The 23,287-nt window shown below is 40.6% G+C and overlaps 1 protein-coding gene across 7 annotated transcripts in view; it reads left to right on the forward strand.

The window, feature by feature from the left end:
* The window catches only part of LRRC3B (leucine rich repeat containing 3B), an 89,577-nt gene that overhangs the window by 28,125 nt on the left and 38,165 nt on the right, over window positions 1-23,287 (forward strand). Inside the window, exon 1 of one of the 7 annotated variants that reach the window (XM_064415022.1) lies at window positions 16,959-17,200. The exons of 1 other annotated variant lie outside the window; for it this stretch is intronic. The gene's annotated coding sequence lies outside the window, so the exon portion shown is untranslated. Of the gene's footprint in view, window positions 1-16,958; window positions 17,201-17,262; window positions 17,412-17,535; window positions 17,663-17,777; window positions 17,920-23,287 lie in introns of those variants that run through there. 5 more of the 7 variants (XM_064414963.1, XM_064414992.1, XM_064414971.1 and 2 more) reach the window with 5 other exon arrangements.

Raw genomic sequence — 23,287 nt, forward strand, 5'->3', positions numbered from 1 at the left:
GCAGAGCTTTTCACAGGAGCATTATTTTTAAGTGCTGTTACTGGAATTACTCAGGAGAACTTGGTTTAAATTAGTGATGCTTAAATTAATTAAAGAGAGCAGACTGTGAATTTTCCCATCTGAGTTAGGATTCAAGATCTTATTTGTGAAGGGTTCTTTTTTTTGTGTGTATATTTTCAGCAACAGCAAATTTGAAGAAAATCTTATTTGAATGTTGTCTGCTGCATAGGAGATTACATTAACATTTCAATTAAAAATTACATGCAGGCAATTGCTCATTTATCCTGAGATTTCATATATCTTAGTCTTGTGTAACTCAACACAGACCAGCTACAAGCAGTGATACTACCATACATATATGGGCAAGATCCTAGAAAGGCTATATTTGTGAGAAATAGAAATATAGTGAGAAAAGAAATCTAGTGAGAAAAGAATATGGGAAGTTTGGACACCTGCCTCCTTTTTTGAGTACTGCCCTCGTTGCACTGTGCCTTCATGGACAAGGGCAGAAGGAGATGCACTTCATGGAGCAAATGCATGACTGATGAGTCATTTGAGAATGCATGAGCTAATTCGGCTTCCACTGACTTCAGGTGGATGGATAACATGCAAGAATGAAAAGTACTGCACCTATTTTGAAACATTAATTCATTTATCTAAAGTTGTCTGCTGTATCTGGGTGCAACAGAGATCAGTGGTATGATTATTGTAGGTTTTACATGGCTGGACAGGGATGAGATCAAATGGAAGTACAGGCAGGAGCTACTAAGGAAGGACATGACTATTGATTAAATATGGATGGTGAGAAGTAGTTTACAAAATGTTATGGAAATGTTTCCAAACATAAGCTCGTGAAATTTTGCTCTGAAATTAGTAAAGTGGCCTTCTGAAAAAAAAAACAAACCGCCATCTTTGCAGTGAAGGTCAAGTTGGCTGGAGCTGACATTTACTTAAATAGCATGTAAGTAAGCATAAAACTTCCCTTTTCTATATCTCTCACTCTTTTTTCTCCTATCTCTTTTAAATAATCAAATCCCTTTGAGAGAAATGGAGCGGTTAAATTTTTTACTTTACGGAAACTGTTGGATTGACAAAGCCTACCCACTGGACCTAATTTACAGAGATCCCAAAGGCTTTGCTGAAGGAACTCAATTGGAAGTTCTTCCTAAGGAAGGGTGTTGTACTCCTGGGATGTATGTATGTGTAGTAAGCCTTTTCCATTCATAAGAAACCATTCCTCTTTCAGACTTCAGACTTTTTTTTTTTGCTTGCTGACTGGGACATCATTCTCTTTGTTAACATAGGTGATACAAACACCCGTGAAAGTAATACAGGACTGTAGAAGGTGTTAGGCTGGCATGATAAATTGGAAATGGAGTAATCCTGTTTTATGCAATCTCACTGCTCCTCTGAAAAGAAATTAGATTTCTGATTGTAACTGGTTTAATGGTAAGATTCTGTCAGTTTTTAAGTTCTGATTTTTGCGACCTCTCCTTCTCTCAGATAAGAAAACCAGAGTGAAGAGGATTTGCTTTATATAAAGTGTTAACTGTAGAAGCAAAAAACCAAAAAACCAAAAAAAAACCCACCTCCAACCATTACAGATATGTTTATTCCTTAGAAATTTCTTTCAGGGTCTTGGCATCTCTGATGAATACGAAAGGCAGTTTTAACATATATCTCCACATTTAATTCCTCAGTGCATCTGCTTTGACAGAAATCATTACAATGGGGTTGACACATCTGTGAACCTGAGAGGCGTCAGAATACAGAGGAAAGAGCACGCAAGATGAAGTCAAAGCATTTGTTCCTTGACAGCTCAGAGACACTGGCAGCCAGATAGGGCTGGGAAAAAAGAGAAGGCACTATAGTTCCTCCTCACTGATCTGAAGCCAGCAAACAGATATCATTTCAGACATAAACACTCTGAGCAGCATGGTTTCCTCAGAGGTTGTTGCAAGACTGAGGCATACTGATGCCTTCTCTGAAGGTTTATGTTTCATGACCCCATTTTAATGACTGTTTTTTTCCAACAGTCAGTCTCTGCAAAGATTCACACTCAAATAACCTATTTATGGTATGAATTAGAGGGTTTTTGGGGAGATTCAAACTGAAATTTAGCTTCTTATCCTTACAGCTTGCAAAAAATAGAGTTTAATGTCTGAACTGCTACTGAATGATTAGATTTTACAAAAATCAAGGAAGGTAAAACCCATTTGATATGCTTACTTTTTTAGGTTATTAATATATGTAACTTCATGTCTGTAGGTCTTTTTGTACTATGAAAGTATGCCTTTACTGTACATTACTATACAGCAACTCTCCTTTTATCAGTATCAAAAATGTCACAGCAATGTCACCATTGGAAAATATTTTGAAAGCTCAATATTGGAAGCCTGGTAGTTTCTACTTTTTTTCTTTTTTTTTTTCCTCCTAGAAATGCAAGGTCGGTGAATTTGAATGCTGTAAATACTCAGGCTGTGATGTGTTTGTGCTTTTTATCCAACTACTACAATAGGCTGCACAGAGATGCATCCATTCTCAGCTGACTTGCAAGCTGGAAAGCTTGTGCTATGGTATGACATGGTTAGTCTTTGGAAAAGACAGATTCCAATATTCAGTGACTAAAATTTTAGAAGTCTTCCTTCTTCTCTGCTGTGAACCTAAAAAGCTTGTTCAGGACTGCTCCTTCTGGAGCTGGTGTCCCAGGGTCTGTTCTACTTATAGTGCTATTTATGACTGGTAGTAGTGTGTCACAGAACCCTACCCCCAAGTTATTGGGGAGAAGGACATGAAGAAAGGTGCAAAGATGAACCCAGGCCACTTGTATCTACCCAATTCAGACAGAAATGTCTTTGCCAGTGAAGAGATGTCAAATAAGGCATTGGCCCAACCAAAACTGGAAAGTTCTGCTACAGTCACTAGTACTCATGGCATAATGTTGACTAAGGTTGTTTGCTGGTAGACCACAGTCTGTTGATTCAGAATTGGGAAGTGAGTCTGTTCCTTGAACCCCTGGGGTGAGACTGGGTTTTGGATGCAATTGGTAGCAAGGAGAGATCAATTGCCTGGGTGCCAGGCATCCTGCCATACAGCTGCCCACGTGCCAGAGCAGTTCTTCACAGCACAGATCTCCTGACATGTTGGCATCACTGAGGAAAATGAGTCTAATAGCAACTCTTGGGCATTTTAATTCTGCAATCCTCATTCTGTCTCCTAATCATACATGGGTATTATTTAGATTCACAGTTTCCAAATATACCTCTACATGTCCAGCTCCAAAAATAGGTCAAAACACCTATCCCAGCATCAGTACTAAGAATTCACAGGGTGAGAATAGAAGAAAGGCATCCATAAATGTACATCCTGAAGCCCACCCTGCTTTATCTGCAAGAGGGAAAGTGAGGGCAGAGCAGGATGCCCCAAACAATAACAAAGCACATAGGTGAGAGCAAGATCTAAACCTATATAGAGGATTTCAAGCCAGCACCTCTCATGAGGTTATCTCCCCAGCAGCACTAGGACATGGAAGTGCAGGGCGTTTCTCAAATTCCAAACCATTTAGGGCATACAAGGTTAAAGATGGCCTCTTTAGTTCCATCAAGAAGCTTGTTGGAAACAATCAGTGGTTTCAGAGAATTTGTGCAATGCATTTGCAGCAGCTTCTCTGTGTAAGAAGGGGGCTAAGCATCACTTCAACTACACTGGCAAGCTCTAGCCTGAGTGGCACTAATGACTAAACAAAAAAACAAAACAGGCTATTCTATTTGCTATAAGATTAAGAAAAATAATATTTTTGATCAACAGTTCTAAACTCCAGTCTTCTTCTTAACATCATACTCTTATGGTTGGAAGATGATTAGCTAATATTCCCATGCATTTTATTTAACATTTATTTACTCCCAGACCTGAATAACTTAATCATAATAAAAATAGATTTATTGGTCTGTTTCTCCTTCTAGCCCAATTAGGTAAAGCTCAGAATTTTATAGGATATTTAGAACACTGAAACAGATGCTGAATAATAACAGCTAATCTTTGTTCATTGTGATAAAGCCCAGAAGAGCTTCCAATGATGGCCAAGCTCTATTATGATCCTGGATTGCAGGAAAATGAAAGATATCTTTGAAGTACCTCCTCTACAGTACAGACCCATTTTCATTTCCTAGTTAGTCCTCTTCTCTCATATGATCAAAATCCCATGACTTTCTATAGATGCAGAATAGCTATTCCTGATCCTGTGTTCACTTAGAGGGAAAGATTGTGACTATCCCAATGTCTCTTTTAACAGGGCCAAAAAAGACTGAGGTTGCCATGGGTAATTCCAAGTGTTCTTTCATTTATGCTGATTTTACTGAAACAGAAGTTTCAAAAATATGGTATATACAAACCCAGTATTGATGACAAGGCCACAAGTGATTTTGGGGGTATCTATGTGGAGTCCACAGAGAGCACAACACCTGTTAAATATGAGGAGTCTCCAATCTACAGGAGAAATAGTGCAATAATCCTTTTTAAACTGGTGCAGGGTCACACTCTTCCAGGTGCCTCTTTGGATTTCATGTCACATAAGATATTACAGCATAAGGTATCCCTTCCCAGGTAATGCACTTGTCCCACACATGTGTATCCCTGAGCTAATATTTCTCATCTTCTCTCCAACATTGCCTTTTTCTTGTCCAACCGCTGTTTGGTCTCCCATTCCCAAGAAACTGAAATAAATATAGTCTGAGAGACTAAATTTTAGTAGAAACTGTGCCTGGAAAATTCTCAAGGGTGACAGCACCCAACTTGCAAGCACTGAAGTAGTAAGTCATGGCAATTAAAGTGTTGTTTCTTAATGAAAGTGATATATAGTATCCCTGGTTTTATTGCATCCCTTGCTGCTTTTTGAAGTGTGTTAGACAACTCTAAAAATAGATATAATTGCCAGCAATTGCAAAGGAGCCTGTTTGTGAATGCCAAAGAGATTTAAAGGTAGATACATTTTGAAAACATTGAGGCAGGGTACTTTCTTTTCCTTCATCCTGCACGTTGTTTGGGGGGATGCAGGAGAAGAGGGTGTCCACCAAGTGCAGTTCTGCCAGCAATCCACAGCAAGAGGGACAGTAAGGGCTGCAGAGAGTAGAAATTGGGCTGTTTCATAAAACGTACGCCACCTATTTTAATAGAGAATTTTCCTCTAAAACAACAAATGCAATGGTTTTGTGCATGTGTTTCAATGCTTATGAAAGCTACCAGTTGCAGATACTCATATAGATTGTCACAGCTTTCCTGAAAGTGGCAGAAATAAGAGAGCTCAATAATTCCCTATTCATTCCAGAGAAGTGAAAGAAAATGTGCAGTCTTGCTGCTTTCTTTTACTCCAACTTAATCCCAATCTTGGGAAGTTGCCATCTTGTTCCAGAAAGACAAAATGCTTCCCTTGTCCCACTGTGGCTGCTGCCCTTGATGACAACCAGCCACTGATGCCTTAGAGGCAGCAGACAGGTTTTGCTAGACCCTGGCCATTAATGAAAGCTTGGGTGCTGCTGATGGCATGGAAGCCAGGGCAGCTCCAGATTGTGCAGGAATATTTAGGTAGTTAGCATTTGTAGCAACCACAAATGATGTATTTTGGAGACCTGCATAAAGGAGCAGTGGATTAGCATGTTTATGAGAGGGTCACCTGGTGCTCTTCACTGCTCTGCTTTTGATGGGACTGGGAAAATGATGATGCAATATCCTCCAGATGTGACCACTCACTTGCAGTGGTCCCCAGGCTAGTGACTGCCCTTCAAGGCCTGTTTGGTGACCTGAGACTTAGAGCAACTCTGAGCAAGAGTTTCACCAAATTGTGGCTAAGGCGTATATTACCTGTTGGTAATAACTAATGGCCTATTACCATTATCATGAATCATCTGATTATTTGATTCAAAGCCTATAAATCAAAATTTTCAGTTGAAAGACTTTTAGCAGTACACTTCCAAATATACTTCTTTCTTAATTCTGAAAATGTAGGGAATAACTGCCACAGGGTAAAAAAAAAAAAAAACTAAAAGAGAAAATGCATTCCCAGTCAAGTGTATGCAGTACATGATGCATCTCACACATATATATATACACTGCAACAGTTTTCAAATTCAAATTTCAAATTATAGGCACAAATACTTTTTTTCTTTGAAGACCTGTAATGGCCAAAAATGTTTAGTTCTGTATTGAATTTTATTTTTCTTAAACAATAACAACTAAGTATAGTTAGGTGAGAAACATGAGTTCTTTGACACTCAAAACACCTTACAAAGGAGCACAGAGTGCAATTCATCATCATACCCCACCATGTCAAATGACTCATGTTGTTTTCAACAGATATTTAAAACCAAATTCCATGGAATTCCAACTGTTTACTGCATTATCTCTGAACATTATTTCTGCCAACTAGTATTGGGTACGCCAATATTGCAATGTTTCTTGCCTAATTTGGCCTGGGCATCACCTCAGATTATGAATTCCCATCTTCTTGAGCAGTCAGCTTTTAAAGACAAAGATGCCTTATAAAATCTGAATACAGTTTCTAAAATCTGAAAACCTCCACTAACATTTTTGTTTGTCTTTGAGCTGGGTAAGAGTTGAGCTATTTAATTTTATCAAACTGTCCAAATAAACCACTCTTGTGCTGGTGGAGTAGTGTGCCAAATAGTAGCCTAGAGCAGAGCTGCTTGGCGCTCTTAAACTCCTGAACTAGTAGGCTCATAATGAAAACAATTCACACCGATCTGTAAGAAGTATAGAAAGGCCCATGCACCCCTCATTAAAATGAATCTGTTTCTTCATTGCCATTCTGTGGTAACAGGGGCCATGTTTTGAGTCACCCTCCAAAGTGTGCACAGTAATTGTGTACAAAACCTGTCCACAAGGAGATTCCTCAGTGCATATAAATGTAAGACAGGAAACAAGGAACCAGATATAAATCAGTGCTTGACTTAGAAAAGATAAAGATCTCACTTCAGTTCTGTCTTGAAGGCTTAAATGGAAGAAAATTGCACAGGCCTCTTTCTGCATCAGGGGTGGATGCTGTTCTGAATCCTGGTGCTGTTTAGCATGCCCAACAGGGAAGAGAGGAATGCTGTGTTAAAAATCTGCTTCTTTGTAGGTCAGATACATGTCTTGACTCAGTGACGACTAATAAGAACTTCAAATTCAGTTATGCTTTTCTTTTCCAGTATACAGTTCCAAATGAGTTAAAGAATTTCTTTCCACCCTATTTTTTACTGAATCATATTATTTCCAAGATCATGATATTCTGATCTCATGTATACACAGAGATCTTATGATCAAAATGTTTTCAAGCTCTCATCTTCCTCAAATTCATTTTTACACATATTTTCACAATGCTTCCATATGATCTAGAGAATATTTGTCCTAAAGTGGAAAACTGATGTACAGCTGACTCTTTCTTTACTTTTTCTCCTTGACTTTTGAAATGGATCTGTCTTTGGTTTTAGACAAACAATGCTATATCAGAAATGTCTTATTAGTAAAAGCAATAATATAGTTGATGTTTTTGTCCTAACAATGTAGCATCCTATATAAGATCCAATATTACTGTGCTCATGCTGCATTTCTGCAAGCACAAACAATGTATCATCACTGGACAATAATTTTGCCAGATGAAGGCTGTGACTTTGTCCTCTGAGGGTTGTCTGTAAGCAGGTAATACTGTTGAACTAGACAGAGGGATTTACAATGAAACTCTTTTTAGTTATCATGCATAAGGCCAAAGAGCTTCTGAAAATGGTCCCTTTATGAGTAATCTTAATATGTTTCTAAAAGATTTAAAGTGATATAGGCTCAGTGTCAGAATTATATGTATGGCTATTTTTAAATGGTAGTGTAAAACCCCAGCGGCACAGCTTTGTCTGTGTTCATATTTTATTAATCAGTCTGTTTTAATGTCCTCACTTCTATCTCACTCTCTCTCATTATCTTCCTTTAATTCCCTGCCCAGCTACTTCCCAGAGACCATTTTAAAATTAATTCTAATGATTTTAGGCACTTTTAAGATGACTGTCCTCATAAAACTGTGCTCTTAGTGAACTAAGTTGTTAGCTGACAGCAGTATTATTTGGGGACCTTGTCTTACTGTTTCCCCCAAGCTAGCAAGAGTCAGGCCAAATCCTTGGTCTAATCCTGTTTACTTATTTACAATTTAAATCAATTTAAATGAATATGCCACAGGATAATTGACTCCCTTAAAATATAATAGGAAAATAAAGAGGATCTAAGCTCCAGCTGTTTTTTAGAGGAAGACAACTCAGACAAATGTTGTGACTGGGCTCATTTCCTGCAACCAGAAAAACCTTGAACACATGGGGCATTTTCTCTGGCCTGTTGGGAATCTGGGGCAATTTGTCCCCTCTGATTAATGATCAGTATGGCTAACAGCTTCACTTACTCCACTGAGTCTGAAAGAGTTCTTGGCAGACAACTGATTTTAAGTGGGATCTAATGGTATTTTGGGTTAAACACTCTGGATGGCAACCTTCGGTGCCTTTTAACACAATGGTGAATGAGAAGACTAGCCAGGATATGTGTTAGTTAACTGGATTAGTTAAACAAGAGTGAAAATGTCTGATCTTATTGACATCCAGAAGAAATGAGGCAATTATGCGTCAAAGATTTCTGGTTACTTGAACATCTTTTCTTTTGTTTTACCATTGTTGTTGTGGATCACTGTGTATCTATCACTAGTCTGTAACTTCAGCTTGGGCAATTTGCCTAAGATCAGTGCCTTGTAACAAAATATCCCTTAGTGAGCTTCTTTGCAGAAAGTCCTGCCTCTCCAATTCCTAAAAATCCAGAAAGACAGTGTTCATGCATGTCATTTTCTCTGGACCTCTTGTTCTTTTATGGTGCTTCTCCATCCGGATGTACTGGCAAAACTTAATTCAGTGGGGAGGTTCACACTGGACTTTCTGTGAAATTCTCCAAATAGGAGACTGTTGAAAGGTGAAAATAAGGATCACAAACTGTGTTAAATCTCCACCAGCTTCTTTTCTGTTTGATTTATTACTGTGGAGAAATGCACATCTTAGGGTTTCAATCTCAGTCCTCCCTAGTGTTCAGCACCAGAGAAGAGTAATAACAAGGGATGGCTAATATCTGAGAAGAGAAGGAAATCTTCACACATAGGACACACGCACACACACGGACACACGCACACACACGTACACACACACACACACACACACACACACACACACACATATATATATATTTTTTTTTTTTTACTACAGATCATGTCATTTCCCCTGTAATATCTGTTATTACACCATAATATATTTGTCTATTTCAGAACACACCTGTTAGTACACCAAAACATAATTTTCTCGTGAGACAATTTCAAGGAAGATAAAAGCACTTTTTTTCAACAAACTGGCTGCAGAAAAACAATAGCGATCTCATAGTAATAACTGCTTTTATGGAGCATGTTTCATCTTGTGAGCAAGATCTACCTTGAAAGTAAATTGCATATACTTTCCTATTTTATCTAGGTGCCTAAGCATGAGGTATCATTTAACCTACATATTTTGTTCTCCCAGTGTTTCTGTAGGTATTGTTACAAGTGTCATTCAACACAAGACTTAGGCATATAGTTTACTTTAAAACCTTTAAAAGGCTCAATTGAAGTCAATATCAGTACTCTTACTACTCTTGGTACACTATATTCAGCAGATGTGTAAATACCTGCATCTTAGTATCTTAGGTTGGCAGCTTCTTTGTGGCGCACCATACTTCCATTAATGTAAAAATACCACATAAATATGTGGAAAATATGCATTTTCTGTAAATATTCACAATATCCCAGCAAATTTGGCTAAGAGTTTTGTACATAACAATAACAGACATAATTCTAAAAATTCAACCTAAAACCAGTCAGTCAAGCCAATTATTCTGAAAGACTCAAGACAGAACATCCTAGGTACCATGTGGATTCTACCAGAGCAATCAAGTTCTGTAAGTCCTCATGATACTGTACATAAAGAAATATTTTCAATATCCTCTGAACAGTGTCTCAGATGTCCACATCTCAGATGGCTGAAATGCATAGCTGTTATGCTATTGTCAGTTGTTGCTGAACTACATTTTAAAGCTGGTTTTTTTTTTTTGTTTTTTTTTTTTCTTTTCTGTTTAAGAAAGACAATAAATCCACCAAAGTTTCTCATTTTCTGCCCAGACACCCTGCAATCTGCTTCTGGGATAGTGCTGGTTGTTTCTTATATGTCCCATCATAAACAGTGATTCTTTATAGAAACATCTTTTCCATCTAGCTACTAAAAATGACAGCAAAAATTATGCAACAGAGGAGCTGCTTGGAAAACATCATTTGCAGTCAGTACATACACTCAATGACACAAGCCCATTTCTTAAATAAAACTGTAGTTTAAGAGAAACCTGTGATAAATCTAAACTGAGAAGAATATATTGATGAGCTAAGGCTATAATGTGTCCTTTTCTCCTACCCTTCAGCAACAAAAATATTCACTTTCTCTAATGACAAGCATTATATGAAGCTATAGCTACTGTGATTTTGTAGGCTTCCAGGTGCAAACATCTTTAGGATCTATTAAACCATTTTTTGTTTATAAATAATTTGCAGTGTCGCACTGATCATTGCACCTACTAGTGATACATACAACACATTTTTCAGGTATGTTATTCAGAGGCAGTAAGTTATGGAGATGTGTTTCTACCTTGTTTCACCACTCTCATTCCTTTTTATGACTCTTTGGGTGAGATGTTAGAAACGAGTTTTCACTAATTATGTCAGTCTACACAGAGAAACAGCTAATTTATGTTTATTCAGTAATTGTTTTCCTGGATGCAGCCACTCACACCTTCCAACCACACCAAAACACCATGGTGTGTTTATAAATGTTTTCCCGGAGAAGGTGTTAAATATCCAAGTTTTCATGCAGGGATGCTGATCACCCTCATGCCATGAAGATGGAACACCTGATAGTTTAAGACTGGAAGTCTGCAGAAACCTGCTTTCAATAGGGCTTTTCCACAACCAGGCTGCCACTCTGTCCTGCAGTTGCGTCCATCAGCCTAGGCAGGATGGGACTACTGATGGCAGAGGCTGTGAGGACAGGTCTCTTCTACTACAGGCAGATACCTCGGATAACTTCTGATGCTTGCAAGGCAAATACCTGCAAGCAATTGGCAATATTTTGTGCTTGAGTATTTTTAAATTTTGGTGGGAATTGCTTGGTTTTTGAATTGTCAGTGAGTTCTTCTATCTCTGACCAGTGGCACTGGAGACTATTTGGTGCTTGTGGTTCATGATATAGCCATGGTCTGAGAGCCCTGGAAATTAGAGGCTGTTGTTATGTACAAATTTTATATTTCCTTACAATTTAAGGCCAAGAGAGATCATCAGACTGTCTAACCTGTCTTGCATATAGGTGCCTATTAAATGTTGTACATGCATGCCAAGGCTGAGAGAACTACTCAGTCCTTGAGAAATTGAACTAAAACAGTGCCTAAAACAGTACCTGTATCATAGCATGCTATGATACTTGAGAACTGATTAAGCATGCCCAGACAACTACAGAAAAAAATCCATGCAAAATATCTACCATGCTTGCCAATCTGAGCTATTAAAATTTCTACTGCTTCTGGACTGGGCTTAATTCAAACCCAAGCATCAGATGTCTAAAATAATTTTCTGCTTTGTGGTAATCTCTTCCTGGCTACAGCAAGATAAATAATACATGGTTCAAGGGAAGGCAAAAAGTTCTTCTGCAGAATATATGAGACCAAATATCTCTCAGAGGAGTGGAGAAGAGGTTCTTCCTCTGTGCTGTAGGCAGCCAACTGGAGCTCTCAAGTATGGGATTTGATTATACTTATTACCTTAATGCCAGCCTGAAAATGTCTGAGTGGGCAGGGTGCAATTCGAGCCATCTTGTTCCAGCCATAATGGAAGAAGCTGCACAGATGCATTGTCCTAATGGACGGGGCCAGAGGGATCACCAGGGGACCTAGCCTGATGTGACCCTCCGTGCCTCCCTGAGCCTGCTCTGTCCATTAGAAGTTCTCCCAGAAGCTGAAGTAAAGCTGTATTTAAGAAAGACAGCCTTTTTTAGGACAAGATCAAGCAATGGTGAGTGCACCACCTCCCTTCATAAGCTGTTACAGAGTTTAATTACCTTTACTGCTAGGAAATTGCATCTGATTTCAAGGTTGATTATGTATAACCTGAAACTTCCAGTCACTGGATTTAGTTGTGCTTTTGTCAGCAAGAGGGAAAAGCACACTGTTGTTATCTATTCCCTGTGTCCTCTCTCTTTTCTTAAGTAGAATATGTCCAGCTCTTTAAGCCTCCTATCTCAAGACTTGTACTTGACATACAAAATATTTGGATTTTCTCCAACATTTTCTCATCTTCTTTAAAGCGCAGGCACTAGAACTATGCTTGATATCTTGGACACATGCAAGGACTGTGCTGAATCCTTTCCTCACCAGTGTACTGAGGCCTCATGTAAAGGGTGATTAGGATAATCACTTTTTATCATTCCCTGAGTCTCTGCTCTCTGAGACAGTGTCCATTCCTACAAGCTTTTGGACTGTAGTGAAATGAATTTAGTGGGCTGCCTGTTGGACAGTGATCATTTAGCCAAATCAAATTACTGCAGAAGTAATATATCTTCTTTATTTATTGTGCTATATGCAAGCCTTTAAAGCAAAGATTCTATCTCATGGCCCGAAGTGCTGAAAACAAAAGAAAACAATATCAGGCAAAGACTGTTTCTGATTCTGCTTGGAAAGCTCCTCACATTGAAATCTCCCCATTAAAGGGCTACATTTTGAAATTTGTCAGTGAGACACTTCTTAATCCTCGCAATAGGTGACCTGTTAAGTCCATGTAATGCAAGACTTGAAATCAAAATGTCATGTGGTATTAACTACCTTGCAGAAATCCAAGCACCTCCTATCAATACAGCTGCTTTTCTCCTGCAGACCTGTAATCTTTTATATAAATCTTCAAAATAACCAAACATTCCACAAGTGTATGTGTTGACAACTAACTGCCACTAACCTGTTTTGACCAGGATTAAATAGATTTATTCTTTTTCTCATATTTAAGTATCCCAGAAACACATGCTATTTTGAGAGAAGACCGAAGCATCAGTTTCAACTAATGGATGTCAGGCACATAGCAGAAAAATATACTTCCCTACTTATATTGTTCTCTAAATCAGAGCTAGGTGGAGTATGAGCTGAACTAGTTGAGCTTATTTACAACCACTGTTTCTCTCTCAGAGTTAATGAATTACTGTCTAAGGGTCTTCTGTTATTTAAAACAGAAGCTCTCTCCTAAAAGTCACTTCATCTCTTTCCTATAAAGGGACTAAGTAAAAGAACAACAAAAGCTTTCAAACGATGGAATCTGCCAAATACAGGAACAACAGAAACTACTGGTGCTTCTTGAAGGGAGTGTTTAATGCCCAGTCCTCAAAACCTTGTGAGAGTAGCTGTGCTTAAATGGTCTGCACATTGCCAGCACAGAGCTTGAAAAGATTGAGACACAACGGATTTGTACTGGCCCTCTGTAAAGAGGACTTGGATTCATTACTAATCTTCTCAGGGCAAAAGCTCATCACCTATACAGGCAGCAGCAGTACCCATGGGCTGAGAGGAGAATGAGGGCTGCTGGTACCATCAAGCCTAGAGAGAAAGCAGAAACAGGCATACAATTTAGAAAGGCAGCTATAGTGTAAACATCGTGGTTTGTGCTGCTTTTAGTATTTCCAGGTTGCAAAATTTCATGCTTTTTGCTGTTCTCCTGGCTCAACTCAGACTACTGCTCTGGGCCCTGCCCATGTCCTCCCTTGGAGTATGGAGTAATCCCAGGGAGAATGTGCCCCTGACATGTCTTTGCTATGCTTTCTACAAAAAAAAAAAATCACACTCTGGAACATGAACAGAATACTCCCTCTAAACTCCTAAGCATGTGCTACTAGAGCTAAAAATGCTGTGAGATTTAGCTCTTTAATGTACCTACATCTAGAATATTAATTTCATGCTACTGTTGGCTATGAAAAGAATTGATCCTGTAATGAAAGGAATATTAGTCAAGGGATAAAGAGAAGGTCACTCAATTTATCTCAGCACTGGAAGAAGCAGTATTCTTTGGTGATTTTTTAAAAAGCTATTAATGTCTCAGAAAATAAAGGGAATAGATGGTACCAGATGATTCTTTAATTTAGCCATTGAAATATTTTGTTAATATTTATACATTTTTAAGGATCTGATCCTGTAAAGTCTTGTTTATATGAATAATCCTTACTCACAAACAGTCTTGCTGAATTTTGTAGGGTTTTTTGCATTAGAAAAAAAATAATTTGTGTAAAGATCAGTACTACCAGGCCTTTAAATATTTACAAACACTCATCAAAATTATTTTATGAGGGAAACTGAAGAACCATCTGGTATCCCCTGTTATTTAATGCTCCCTGATTTTCCTAACTACATGTAGAAGTCAGCAAATATTAACATTTTCTTTCTTATCTGAGGGCAGCCAAATTACCTTCTCCTTATCCTTTAAACTTACACTCCTTCCTAAGAGAGGACTAATCCTTTCACTTCTAGTGATGTAAAATGGACAGGCGATGCCTGTAAGACAGTCAGCAAATCTGCTGCTGGGTTTGTTCAAGGAGCAAAGATTTTTTCACCTAGAATGATAATATAGTCTTTCTTCTGCACACAACCACCATGACATCAGCAGTATTTCAGTCCTTAAAAATCTGTGACATTTTTAACAGCAAGTAGCTGTGCATCCCTTTATAGTAATTTTCCCCAGAAAAATTACTCTATTCTGCTTTTCGGAGATATACTAAACAGCCACTTTTCAACTGAAGTTGTAGATGCTTAGCTGCCCTCAGGAGTGAGTCTTTGAATAAAAACCTGCAAACCAGCTACACATGTGCAGCTGGTCAAAAACCTTTTTATTAGGTGCAATTTCGACAAAAGAGTATTTCTATCTTTTCGTGAAGTTCTGTTTTTGTTGGCAATTACATTAAATCATTAGGATGAATGACATCATGGCCAATGCAGTAAGTTATGTGTGCTAAGATCTGTCTTCTCTTATATTGTTGTGATATTTAACAATACAAACAGTTCATTCCACAAAGTACCACTAGAGGTTCAATTTTAAAGGGAAATGACTGCTTTTTTTTTTTTTTGGTGGGGGGTGGGAGCAGTGTGTCGAGCCAAATGAAAAGCAAATCTGTTAATGCTTTTTTTTTTTCATTAAAAATATTTAACAACAGCAAATCACTACAAGGAAGTTTGCAATGCTGGTAATGCAGTATATTGCAACCAAGTGCTGGGTACTACATCCAGCTGCCATATATCTATATACCAAACAGTAAAAATATGAACACAGGCTGTATTTGAAGAAAGGGATGCTGCACATTAGATTTTGGGTTTGGGTTATCAACAATGAGTAATATTTTTTTACTTCCTTAAAATGAATCTGAGTTGGTTTCAGCTAAAGGAATAAAACTCACAAAGCCTGAAAATTGTTTCCCATTGCAAATAATACAGGGCTGCTAATGCAGTCATGGCTTCAGTCAGTTTCATCAGCTTTGTGACACAAACACACTACAAAAAGAAATGCATGCTCATGTACTAGATTTTTATTTTTTAACTCATTGTGTCTTCAAAGCTGGGTTGAGTCAGTGCGAGAGTTGTGCAAGGAACTAATCCTTTTTATCAAGTTGCTTTTTGTATTTGTTATTTTATCTTGTACTAATAAGAATTTAAAATGATAGGCATACATATAAGTGTTCATGAACCAATTTGCAAATATTCCTAGGAGAAAAAAACAGCGGGTTTTGCTATAGTACAAAGGCCTGGTCCTGCACTGTCTTGCTAATATGATTCAGATAGATTACTCAGAGACGTAAATATTTACTTGGATAAAATCTCACTGGACTGAGGTTTAATGATGAAAATTGGCATTTGGCAATGCATTTCTTTTGTCCCACCCTTCCCTCAAAAGACCATCTCTCTGTGGCCATAGCACTGGTCCTTCTGACCTAGAAGTTTCTTTTTTGACAATGGCCGATATGGAGATAGAACAGTTTTGTATAGTTAGAGGCAAAAAAAAACAGCCCAGAGGAAATAAATGCCAATTCATTTTCTGTTCCATGCAGCATCTTAGGCAGCTTTCACCTTAAAGCAAAAGAGTTAAGATGGATCTTTCTAAAACCCATCTGCTCAGGTGCTCTCAACTAGAGACAAGCAACAAAATTCTTTGGTGCACAAAATGAATAGAAAGTTTACTTTGCAGAGACAGAGTAGAAAAGTGCATAACAGAGAAAGTATGTTCGAGTGAGAGAGGCAACCAGTTGGTGATGTTTCCTAAAGTCTGGGTTATGACAGGCCATGCAACTGCTGCAACACAGCACATTTCACAGAAGCACCTCTTGGAGAATAAAGTCGCAGGAACCGTGGTAAACTCGAAGCAGGATGTGAATAACTGGATCAGCACAAAAGGTTGGTGAGGCTGAGCACAGCATAAGTTCACCCATCGTAGCAAGTATTATACATTGGCAATGACAGCTGTTCACTCAGATGAGCAAAACAAATAACCTTATTCGTATTTTGCTGGGGAAGCTGGTGGGCACTGGGGGGAGCAGAAGCACCCTCTGAAGGCACCCCACGGTGCTCCCGACAGGCCGGGCTATCTCTCCCCGCTGGCCCGGCGCGGGCGGCCCCGGCCCTGCCCCTGAAGCTGGAGCCACACTCAGCCCCGGGCGGCGGACGGGCAGCATCACCCCTCGCGGGCAGCACCTCCCCGCTGCGCGGTGGGAGCCAGAGGGAGGTCTCCTCCTCCTCTCCCTCCCCGCCCCGCTCTCTCCTCCCTCCCTGCCCGCCTGCCTCCGTGCCTGCAGCCGCAGCGCAGGGCAGGGGCGGGCGGCGCGGCAGGCACAGCCTCCCGGCGGGCGCCCGGCGGCGGCAGCAGGGCGGGCGGGCGGGCGGGCGGAGGCTGCTCCCGGCCCCGCCGCGCCGCCCGCAGGCTCCGCCCGGCGCTCCCATGGCGCGGCGGCCCCGCGCCAGGTGAGCAGCGCTGCCTGTTGCGCCGAGCGGAGCGGAGCGGAGCCGCCGGGGCCACACGCCGAGAAGTTTTGCGGGAAGGCGCCGCGATGTGAGTTGCGGCGCCCCGCGGTTGCGCTGGGTGGGGGGCGGCAGCGCCGGGAGGAAACTCGACGGGGAGGGAGCGGGGGGAAGGCGATCAGCGCTGCTGCCTCCGAGGGGCTGCCGCCGTGCCGTGCCGTGCCACCTTGCCCGGCAGCGATCGGCGAGGGCCACCGGCGGTGCCCCCTCCCCCAGCCCGTGCTGGCGAACCTCCGCTGTCCGTGAGTCCTGGGGGCTGACGGGGTCGGGATTCCGCCGAGGCAGCGGGAGATGGGGAGGGAATCCAGAGGCGGAGGCTCTGGGAAGGGGGCTGACACCCTCTCGTTTGGGTTTAGAGACCCGCGGCCCCCGATCCCGTACCGGAGCAACATCAGGAAAAGGGGTGGAAGATAAAGCGCCCCTCCCACCGGTGTGCGTTCCCGGGGCGCCCGGGCGCTGTCCCTGCCCGGCCGTGTGCTCCGGGCTGCCCCAGGTCGGTCGCGCTGCTCAGCGTGCGGGCGGCGGCCGGGGCGCCGAGCGGGGCTGCCGGGGAAAGGGGGCGGCGGAGGCGGGGACGGGAGGGAAGACGCCGTGTGTGTGTTGCCGTAGGATTTTTCCACTTTTGAGACCTATCAGGACCAGTTGCTACGGTTCGGGCGGCGGTGGCCGCGATGCGGGGGGAGGGGGGAAGAGGGCATCTCCCTCCGAAGGCGAGCAACAAATGGTAGCGGCGGTGCCTGCTGCGCCCAGGTGAGCTGCGGAGGCACCGGGCGGAACCGTAGCGGGTGCCGCTGGAGCTGTCCCGGGGGGCTGTGACGGGGTGCGGGGTGTCCCCGGCCCGGGAAAGGAACGGGGGTTCAGGGGTCCCGCGGCCGCCGGGGCTCCGTGCCACCCGGCGATGCGAGCGGAGCACGGTCCCGACCTCGCACGGAAATGTGGTGATCTCTGGCAGCAAGCGGGTACGGGGTACTGTGTGTCTGTGGGAACCGCGGGCTCTTCTCTCGCCTTTCTGGCAAGCTACATGTCCAGAATTTCCCTCGCCAAAAATTTGGAAAATGCCTCAGATGTGCCAGCGAGAATTCTTATTTCCGTCTTTGCTTCTGCCTTCAAAAATTAGGCGATTTTAGAGTATCAGTTAAAAAATGTAAAAGTGATTGAGGCTGCAGGTTATCGTCCCATCTTTCTGATTGTCCCTAGACAGCAGACATGGTGTAATTACAGAACGAAAACAGCCGAACAACTTGAAAAGCATAAATGGACCAACCACCTAAAGAATCAGAATAAGAACCAGGCAAACAACATTTAGTGCTCTCCTCAAAGAAGTAATTCTAGGGTTATTTACATAGATATGAAAATGACAGAATAAGCTAAAGCTTTTGAGACTATTGGAATTAATTAAACTATAATAGCCATGAGATAGTGTTACAGGTTTGGTAAGGAAAGGAAAACAACCCTTCCGCAAGCTGAAAACTCTGACTGGGGTAGCCTTTTCTGAATGTTGAAAAGACCTGTCAAAAAATTCTTCTTATGGTAACCTGTCTAATAATTTGTAGGTTTAAACTGGAAGGTGTGCGTCACGCCCTACTGACAGCGGTAGCTTGAGCGCTTTGATATAGAGCACCACAGTGTTCAGATGGCTTACCTATTGATATTATTCTTAGTAATTTAATTTAAAAGTATAAACTTCTAGTTTGGCTTAAAGGGAAAGAGACGAAGCTGTAGAATTAACTAAATTTGCAATACCTTTGCTATGTTCAGTGTCTAATTTTCTAGTTTAGTTTCTAGATAGTAGAATTGCTCAGAATTAATTATAACTGATTGTTGCAGCCCTTACTTGTGCAGGTTGCCTGGATTTCTGTGGGATTACTTCTACAGGTGATATTCTGATGGCTCAAGATAGCAGGATCAGGCCCATGGTCAGAGAGTTCCAGCACGCAGCACCGTGTAGGGCTGTGCCCATTGGTGCTAATGAGATGGTTTGGACTTTGGCAAGAGAAGAATGTGAGGTTAAGTCTGGATCTCTTGCATTTATTCAGCTCTTGCTGGCTGGGTCACTGAACCCTGATCTTGCCATCCCCTGAGGTTTGCTGTAAAATTTGCGCTGACTTCAGTCCAGCCAAAATGAGCTCCTGTGTGATTGCAGTTTCCAGTTGCCTTAGGGCAGGCTGAAAGCTGCTGAGTCTCTTGGAGATCAGGGCCTGAGTGAATGAGGATTGTACTTGCAACTATCAAGAATCAATATGTTTTGCCTCAAATGTGAGATTAATTGAAAGAGAAGTATCATTTAATAGGCATATAAGTCTGTGCTCTGGATCCAGTCCTGAGCTAATAAAGTCCATGAGAGCTTTGCTGTATATAAATGGAATAACAAGGCTTAAGGGTACAGGTGTGATTTGTCTTTTCCATGTGCTTTATGGATCTGTATTTCAAATCTTTTGGGAGGTAGGAAATTCTTCCTGCTCACACTGAAACAGCATTAGAGTAACTAGAGTAACAGAGCAAGTGCATGATATGTCAGTTCAAGAAATATCCTCCCAGCAAGAGAATTGGAATTTATAAAATTCAGCTGTATTCAGAAGTGCTAACTCAAGTGTCTAAAGCCAGAGAAAATGTATTGCTTCATTTCAAAAGCACCTTTAGATGCTCAGTTAAATAATAAGGTGCTTCTGAGTCTTGTTTTTAAGGATATTTCCTGTCACTTCACTAGGAATATTTATGTGAGTAGCACAAGGGATACATGGCTCACTGGCAGGAAGATTTTAAACTTTTTAATGAAGTGGATGATTTAAACAAGAAGGAATACGGGTAGAAATATTTCTTGTTGCCACTTCAGTTAATCAGAAGATGAACTAAGGAAAGTACTTCCTCTCAGAGTGGAATACTGCATTTGTAATGACTTACAGGATTTGCATGTAACTACTGTCCTTGTTGTCATCTGCATGCCTGGTCCTTGGATCAGCACTCATTAGAGAATGCAAATTAAATTAGTGTTCTGTGGCTAGCAAAATAATGCCCCTAATTTTGCCTCATTCAGTAAGCTTTGTTCATAAGCTTAGAGAAGACTCTTGTGAAGCAATTTAGAAACTTATAATAATGTTAAACAGAACCTTGTTTCAAAATTATGTTATTTTCAGCCAAGAATAAATTACCTGAGTTCATAGCATATGTAGCATTTACCTTGGCTTGTTTGGCCAAGCATTTTTAAGTTGATATTTTATTTACTGAAAGCAACCTCCAGAAAGTGCAGTTTTGATAGGGCACTTCAGTACTGGTATGAATCAAATGCCAGTATGTCTACTGAAAGCACAAGCAAAAAGGATTTAGGAATTTCTCAGCACCTTCAATAAGTATTTTTAAAGGGATTACAGCCTGTGAATACATGGATGAACAAGGTATATCTTCTGCTCTTAAATCCAATGTGCTGTGGGTGAAGTAGCATCAAATTTAGAGATGTTTTGGTGAATTTAATCTCTGCTTCTAGTTTCAGTCCAGCTCTTTTCATAAGTAGTTTCTGTGCTTCCGTCATTCTGGCGTGGTTTGTTAGTCTGGATGTACAGTAGACTTGTGGGTGCATCCTAGGGGGAAAAGGAGTGTGATGTGGTATTGGTTTTACTCACTGCTTCATCAGAGCATCAGATAAACAGTGGCTGTGGAACTAACTATGGAGGAGGATGTCATTAGTTCACAGTGCTTAAAGATGCATGATCCTGCTTCATGGGGGTTTCTGTGGGTGACTGGTGCCTGTGTCGGTATTGCCACTGATGACCTGCACTGCTTATCCCCATCAGCACCTGTATCCAGGGCTGGCTTTGCTTCACACGCTTAGTTTGAACTTGGAAATGCAAACACAACGCTTACTGTTACCAAACAACAAAATACCTTTTATTCCTCCCTCTGGATATTTAAATGCTCCACTGAGTTCCTTCACCAAGCAGATCTTTTTAAAAAACAGGCGTATTTCTGACTGACTTCTGCAATGGACGTGGGGAAGTCCTTTTGATAAGGATCATCCCTGCTCCTGAGTTCTGTTTTCCATCAGCAAGGAAAAAGTAACGATTAGTGAATTTAAATGGTGTTTCCTTCTCAGGAGGGTATGAACTTTTGTAGTGATGGAAAGAAGAGAGGTAGACAAATGGAAACATATGAAGAAGGCCTGATGCCCGCAAAACAGAGGAGAAGTAGATGACAAGAGGGAGAAAGTAGTGGCTGATCTGAGTAATTTGACTCTTGAAGTTGAGGTGATCTGGGCTGTGCCATAGCCCTCTGGCTCTGTGCTGTGCCATGGATTTGTCATGGCCCTGCCATGGGCCTTCAGAAAAGATGTGTTGGTTGATTTCAGTGGGACTAGAAGCCTTGCTGAGGAATTGAATTTGGCTTTTTGTATCTCAGCTTCACTGACAGAAAGGAGATAAAAAATGCCTCTTGAGGAAATGGGACTGGTAAAAAGCCTTTTCAGAGATACATTGATCTGGATAATTGGACTTTTTACTTAAACAGAGATGAAAATTACCACTACAGATCTTGGTGTGCTTGATTAAGGTTTACCTCTGCTTTTCATCTAGCTTCTGTGTGTGTTTTAAATTAATTTGGCACTTCATTAATAGAAGTTTTATAAAGCTGCTAACTTATCCTTTGTGAAGAAGAAAAAAGTTAACCTCTGCTTGCCAAATAGTACTATAAAGATATGCTAATAAGAAAAAATGAAAAGGATGGAAGTGAGTGACAATACATAAATGGGATGTTACTCTGGCCTGGAAGCAGGAAAGCAAATGGACACTATTTAATTATTTAAGGAACAATAAATGAGAAGTCCAGTTCTCAAGTGACAGTAAAAGGAGAGATGAACAGAATTTTAAAAGGTTAGGAAAGAGAAACAATGCATAAAGAAAGTAGAAGGTGGACAGAAAGCGACCAAAAGGTCAGGGGATGGACTTAAGATTTCTATGGAGTATTCAGTTGAAAAACATTGCCTCTGTATTGTGGTGCTTGCATAACAGCCCATGTTTACTCAAATTATGGAAGTTTGGCACACAGTGTCCTCCTGGGGGGTCACTTCATGTTCCCACTTCATCCTCTGGATGCACAATCTCAGTTAATAGGGCATGTGCTTTTACAGACGGTGTGTCTTAGGTGTCAGGCTCTCTTAAGAGGCTTTGTGGATGTTGCTAGTGCTGTCATTTACTTCTGTCCAAGTTGCTTCCTCCACCAAACAATAGCATTGGTTTTAAACAGAGTATTTTTTGGAGTGACACACTTCTGCAACTGTAATCACTAAAGATACATTGTACATAAAGATCATAAGTATTCAGCATTTCATTACAAATGTTTGCATTGGGAGTTAGTGATACACAGGAAAAGCATGTGAAGGCTGTTTACCTCATGTAGATTACAAATGTGTATTGTTTTGGCGGAATTTCTTAATGCAAAATATTCTTGTAATGCTTACACAGTATACATTTTTCTGTGCTTGTGAGTAATTTGCAGCAAAAGGGTGAAGCCTTTGGATGTGAAAATAAATCCATGGTGCTTGCCATTGTAAAGGCATGGTAATTAAAGGAAAAGGAAAAGCACTGGTCAACAATGTTGAGTTCCTGCTAGTACTCCCTCACCTTTAAAAGCACAGACAAATGCTTCTTCCTCTTTAAAAAAGGAGCTGCAACAAAAATTTTGTATGAAATTGCTTGTTAGGTCATATATGGTTAAGTAAGCAATGGTGGTTATAGATCTTAGTGATGAAACTTCATCTTATTAGCATTAAAACCAAAATAAATGTACGCCATTGGTGTTTTAATTGTTGACTTTTTAACCTGTTTCTAGTTTGTGTTTTGAAATGAAAATAGGCACAATCTCTTTAGACTTCCATTTAAATTATTTTTATTTTTAGTTCTTCACATAGCAGTTTTTGTATATTGTTTTGTACACACTCTTTCATTAAAAAAAAAAGAAAATAAAAAGAAAAAACCTAATTTTCTTATACACTTCTGAAAATACTTCTGTAATGCTTTTGTTCATGCTGAAGATTTATTCGGAAATGTTGATGTTCTGTTATAATTACCTCTATCTATGGAAAAAAATGGCATTTGCCAGGAGCAAAAATTGTGGAATCAGTAGGAGTTGC

This window comes from Passer domesticus, chromosome 1, assembly GCF_036417665.1.
Source record: "Passer domesticus isolate bPasDom1 chromosome 1, bPasDom1.hap1, whole genome shotgun sequence".
In the NCBI taxonomy this organism is placed as follows: domain Eukaryota; kingdom Metazoa; phylum Chordata; class Aves; order Passeriformes; family Passeridae; genus Passer; species Passer domesticus.